The sequence below is a fragment of the Dromiciops gliroides genome, chromosome 5, assembly GCF_019393635.1.
Source record: "Dromiciops gliroides isolate mDroGli1 chromosome 5, mDroGli1.pri, whole genome shotgun sequence".
Classification (NCBI taxonomy): domain Eukaryota; kingdom Metazoa; phylum Chordata; class Mammalia; order Microbiotheria; family Microbiotheriidae; genus Dromiciops; species Dromiciops gliroides.
In genome coordinates this window covers 203,525,165-203,531,164 of record NC_057865.1, presented here as the reverse complement: position 1 = coordinate 203,531,164, position 6,000 = coordinate 203,525,165, and the positions used below count along the sequence as shown (strand labels likewise).

General features: G+C 44.3%; 1 protein-coding gene across 2 annotated transcripts in view; it reads left to right on the top strand.

The window, feature by feature from the left end:
- Positions 1-2,087: 2,087 nt before the first annotated feature.
- Positions 2,088-6,000, top strand: part of BID (BH3 interacting domain death agonist) — a 43,043-nt gene continuing 39,130 nt past the window's right edge. Inside the window, exon 1 of one of the 2 annotated variants that reach the window (XM_043966025.1) lies at positions 2,088-2,225. The gene's annotated coding sequence lies outside the window, so the exon portion shown is untranslated. The remainder of the gene's footprint in view (positions 2,226-6,000) is intronic. The other variant, XM_043966026.1, reaches the window with a different exon arrangement.

Sequence of the window (6,000 nt, the reverse complement as noted above, 5' to 3'; positions counted from 1 at the left end):
TTCATTTACATTGTTGTAGTTATTGTGTACATTGTTCTGGTTCAGCTTATGATTGTAAGACATGAGAGATGCTGGTATAGGACTGCCAGGCTGGCAAGTGCCTGCATCAAAGAAGGAGCTGTGCTCTGTGAACAAAGTGGAATCCAAGTAGCACAAGGGAAACATGGGATGTTCAAATCTAGAGACATCTCCATCCCAAATGTTCAAATGGGCTATATATGCCCTACATGTGGTCAGAGCCTTCCAAGTTTGTATTGGACTGATCAGCCACAGGCAAACACACTATACCTTGACCCCAACACAGTGGTGTCATCGGTCCTTTTCAAGTATGAAGGGCAAACAACAACGTCACTCTTCATAAACTCATATGGATCTTTCCATGTTTCCCAGTATTCCTTATAGCTGTCATTTTCTGCTGCAATTACTATTTCATTACCTGCATATCCCACAGTTTGTTCAGATAGTCTTCAATTGATGGATCCCTACTTTGTTTCCAATTCTTTTATACCATACACACAAAAATTCTACTATGGATATTTTGACACATGCAGGATCTAGACCTCTTTGGAGTATTTGTTATATCAGTGATTTAGAGAGCACAATTTAGAAACTTTTTCTTGCATAATTCCAAGAAATTAACCCAAAACAGACCCATTCACAGCTCTACCAAGAATCATTGACCTCTCTCTCTTCTCAAAGGTCTCCTGACATTGTTTCTGGGGTTTTGTTTTTGCATTTTTGGGTCATCTTTTGTCACACTTGCAAGGGTGTGAAGTAGAACTTCAGAGTTGTTTTAATTTGTCTTACTATTAATAATTTAGAACGTATTTTCATATGGTCACTGACAACTTGAAAAAAATTTTTTTGGAAAATTGTTGATCTCCTTTAACCACTTGTTGAGGAATGGTTCTTGTGACATTGTTTCTTTTGCTTGCCTAACCACATCTATCTGAATTTGTTTTAAGCAATATTCTAAAGTGACTGCTTTAAAAGGGACATCATTTAGTTGTGTGAGCTCTAGTAAGTTCACTTCAGCACTGAAAGGGTTTCTAATTTTATTGGTGAGGGTGTCATTCATGTCCAATTCTTTGTGGTCCCATTTGGGGTTTTCTTGGCAAAAATAATGGAGTGGTTTGCCATTTCCATCTTATTTTACAGATGAGTAACTGAGACAAACGGTCTGTCCAAACTAGCCCAGGATCACACAGCTAGTAAATGTCTGAGGCCAGATTTTAACTCCTTATGCTCTATCCACTTCCCTATCTAGCTCCTCATTAGTGAGGGTCCCTTTTCCACAAATGCAGAACAATAACCTCTTCTGGACCTTAGCGGGGGTCTTATCAGCATAGGATTTAGAGCTGGGAGGACCTAAGCAACCATCAAGTCCAACTCTCTTGTTTTACAAATGAGGAAACAAATCTAAAGAGGTTAAGTAATTGCTAGTTACACCAATTGTAAGCCGGAGAGTGACACTCAAGTTGCTCATTGACAAGTTGTATAAAATGGCAACTAACGAAATTTGACTTCTGCTTTGCACTTATGATTATTTTTTAAATGAGTTTTGCTTCTTTTTAGACTGGTGTCCACTAGCGTGGGTCCCTACTCTTCGGTCAGCCTTGGAGAAGAGACAACAGGGCTTCAACAGCCAAACAGTTATCTCTGACCACAAGTACAATGGGATGATTTCAGAGGTAGCTTTATCCAGGAGGATAAAAATGTAAATTCTTTGAGGAATGAGACTGTCGTTCTGGTCTTTCCATGCCCAGCTTGCTAGCATAGTGCCTTGCATTTGGACTTTTTGCTCCCTTACACGAAATTGAATGACTTCGGAAATCTCCCCCAACCCAGTGATTCCCGTCATTCTGTGATTCCCCTTGGAGAGAGCACGACAGCTTGAGCTAGAGAGCCTCGGTTCGAATTCCGGATCAGCCACACACTACTTGTGTAACCTTGGACCTTGGGATCCTCCTCTGGAAAAAGACGTCTATCTGAGGAAGTTCCTAGGGGTTGTAGTCTTGGAATTCAGGCTCTTTCCCCTTTAAGTGAGAGTTGGGGACTGGCCTAGTGGGAGGGGTCTAGGGCTGGGTTAAGGAAGAAGGAAGAGTATAAGGAAGGGGAACTTCCGCGAAGCGCTAGCTCCTTCTGCTTTAGCCATTTAGAACCCACAGCTGTTCACCGGCATCTCCTTTGCCTCCCTTGTCCCGGAGCTTCTGACGGCTTGAGCAGTGAGTATCTTCGCCCTGGGGATCCCGGATCCTGTCCAGGCACGAGCTCCAGTTCCCGAGCGCGCCCTGGCTCCTCGGGCTTTACCTGGAGGGCTTCCCACGCTTGCCCCGGGGGTGGAGGATGGGGAGCTCCGGGGAGAGGGGCTGGGAGTGGAGGTCGGGGCTGAGCCCCGGCCAGTTACCCATCCACTCCAGTCCCGTTTGGGTCATCTGGCCAGTCCTTGTCCCGCGGGTGCTCACGTGTGACCGGCTGGGCTTCTCGCGCTCCTGGGGCCACACTTCCCACTTCTGCCCTTAGGAGAATCTACCCAGGGGGATCAACAGTCCGCAGGCATTTATTAAGTGCCTGTTGTGTGCCAGGCATCGTGCTAAGCCTTCAAGAAGCTCACAGTATAATGGGAGTACAGTTTAAGTGGGAGGTAGTAGGAGAGGGAAAGCATTAATGGGGATGAGAAAGTGGGGAGCGGGGGCGGGAATGGGAAGGGCCTCTTGTTTAGGCCGGGATTTATGCCGTCCTAAAAGAAGCCAGGAAAGGTAGGAGACAGGAGGGAGATCATTCCAGCCATGGGAAACGGCCAGTGTAAAAGCACGAGTGGGGCAGGAGCTGCTAGGCATAGCCAGGAGGCCAGCTTTGCGGGATCACAGACGGTGAAGGAAAGTGAAGTATGAGGGAAAAACTGGCAGGGTAGGAAGGGATCAAGTTAGGAAGAGTTTCGAAAGCCAAGGGAAGGACTTTATATTTGATCCTGGAGGTGATCAGGGCACCTCTGGAGTTTATTGACTAGAGGGGAGACGTGGTCACACCTGTGCTTAAGGAAATTGCCAGGCGGAATATGGCCTGGAGTGGGGAGAGCTGTGTGGCAGGCAGACACCAGCAGGCCACTGTCTGAGACCGCTGGGGAGAGGTGTTGAGAGAGTCCCCACCAGGGTGCAGCCACTAAGCTGATGTGGCCGTGCCAGAGAAAAAGAAGGGGATGCAGGAGAAAGATGTTGTGAAGGTAGAAATGTGGACAAGGCATTAGATATTTGGGGTGAATTCAAGTCAGGAGGGTAATTTGGAAGAGGGGAAGTTTTAGGAGAAAAGAGGATGATTTCTGTTCTGGACATGCTAATTTTGACTATTTAAAGAACATTCATTTGCCAGATATTTATTTGACAGTTGGTGGTACAAGACTGGAGTTCTGGAAAAAGGTTAGGGATAGATAAGTGGATCTGAGGATCATCTGCATAAAGATGATAATTGACTCATTCGATAGCATCACCAAGCATGACATAATAGAGGAAGAAGAGGGCCAAAGATGGAACCATGGGGGATACCCACCATTAGTCGATATGACCTGGATGAAAACCAATAAAGAAGACTAAGAAGAAGCAGTCAGGCAGCGGGGAGAAGGACCAGGAGGAAGCCTTGTTACAAAAAAGCAAACCTGGAGAGGACAGTGTCTAGAAGAGGGAGATTGACAGTGTCATCATCTCCCAAGAGGTCAAGAGGGACCGAGAAATGAGAAAGACCATTGGATTTGGCAATTTGAAAATTTGGGAAAGATGGTTTCTTTTGAATTAAGCCATACTGCAGAGGGTTTAGAAGAGAGTGAAAGGAGGGGGAGTGGAGGAGCGGATTTAGTTCTGAAAGAAAGGAGAGATATGCAAGTGAGGTGGTCTTGTTTTGTTTTTAAGGAGAGGGGAGGGGCAGCTAGGTGGCACAGTGGATAAAGCACCAGCCCTAGATTCAGGAGGACCTGAGTTCAAATCCAGCCTCAGATGCTTGACACTAGCTATGTGACCCTGGGCAAGTCACTTAAACCTCATTGCCCTGCAAAAGCAAAACAAAACAAAACCAAAAACAGAAAAAGAGGGGAGAGGTGAGTGTAAGCAATGGGGAAGGAACCAGTAGACAGTGAGAAATTGAAGATTACTAAGGAAGTGCAGATGCTTGACTGAGCAATTGGCTGGAGGAGATAGGATGAATGGACATTGTTTTGGGGCAGGAGAAGATGGGTCCCAGCAGACTTAAAGAACAAAACTATTTGAATCCTACTACCAACACTATTAGCTGTATAACCCTGAGCAAGTCACTTAACCTCTGAGCCGACTTCCTCTTTTGTAAAGCAGAGGAAGTACTCATGCCTTTGAGACTTACATCACAAGGTTATGAGAATCAGAGCAGATACATATATAAAGTACAAAAGGCTGTGTAAATATTAACTGTTATCAGAATTTATCACAGTAAGTCCCAATTAAAGTGTACTCGATAGCTTAATAGTTTACCCAAATCTGGAAAGAAGCCCAATTTTTAATTAGTAATACTTATTAGTCATTTGAATCAGTTTCACAAGAACAAGATTGAGAAGGTATAGCTAAACATCACTTCGTTTAGAAAAAAAAAAAGATCTGGAAGTTTTAGTGGACCGCAAGCTCAAAATGAGTGAATAAGATGATGTGGCAGACCCCCGCCCCAACCTAATGCAGTTGTAGATGCTTTGTAAAAAGGCATAATATCTATCACAGCAGAGGTAATGGTTCCCTTTTTTCTCTGTCCTCATCAGACCATAGATGGGAGTCTTAGGGTTAGTTCTGGGCACTACAATTTAAGAAATGACATTGATATACCTGGACACCATTCAGAGAATGGTACCTAGGATAGCGAAGGGCCTTGAAATCATGCCATATGAGAATTTGTTGAAGGAAATGAGGAAGTTGAACCTAGAGACAGGAAGAGAAGAGTTAGGGTAGATGTGATAAGTGACAGTTATACCGTGTTTTAAGCTTTAATAACACTTTAAAATTTTAAAGTGATAATTGTCTTGAAGAATTTGAAGAACTGTGAATATATTTGGTCTTCTTGACCTCTAAAGGGTAGAAAGAATTAGGAAGAATGATTAGAGGCTTCAGAGAGGCAGATAGTAGCATAATGTAAGGAAGAAGTTCCAAACAATCAGAACTATCCAGAAAGTATAATAGAATGCTTCTGGAACTTGTTGGTTCAATTCATTTTAATTCTAGTATCTTTTGGTTTTTGTACTCGATCTCTGATTCCATTGGTAATGCTGATCTGCACCTTCCCAGAATCTCATAGTTTTAGAGAGTTGCCTGGGACACTGAAAGTGACTTGTCCAGAGTCACACATCTGGTATGTGTCAGAGTCAGCTGTGTGTGTACAAAATATATAGTAAGGAAAGTAATCTCAAAGGAAAGGCACTATTAAAGGGATGAGGGACAGGAAAGGCCTTCTGCAAAAGGTGAGAGAGAAAATGAATCTTGAAGGAAGCCAGAGAGTCCAGAAGGCAGAGGTAAGGGGCATAATGTTCCAAGCATGGGAGAATGGGAGACAGCTAGTGCTAAGAGAGATGGCATGTTATGTGAGAATAGCAAGTAGGACAGTGAAACTAAATTCTATGGTCTGTGGAAGGAAGTAAAGTATAAGAAGATTGTAAAGCTAGGAAGGGGCTTGTTTATGGAGTTTGTTGAATAGTGGGATGACATGGTCAGACTTTAGGAACTTTGAGGGGGCAGCTAGGTGGCACAGTGGATAGAGCACCAGCCAGGAGGACCTGAGTTCAAATCTGGCCTCAGACACTTACCAGCTGTGTGACCCTGGGCAAGTCTAATAACCTGCCGCCCCCCCAAAATCACTTTGGTAGCTAAGTAGAGGGTGGATTGGAGTAGGAAAAGACTTGAGGCAGGGAGACCAATTAGAAAACTTTGCAGGGAGGCGGCTAGGTGGCGCAGTGGATAAAGCACCTGTCCTGGAGTCAGGAGTACCTGAGTTCAAATC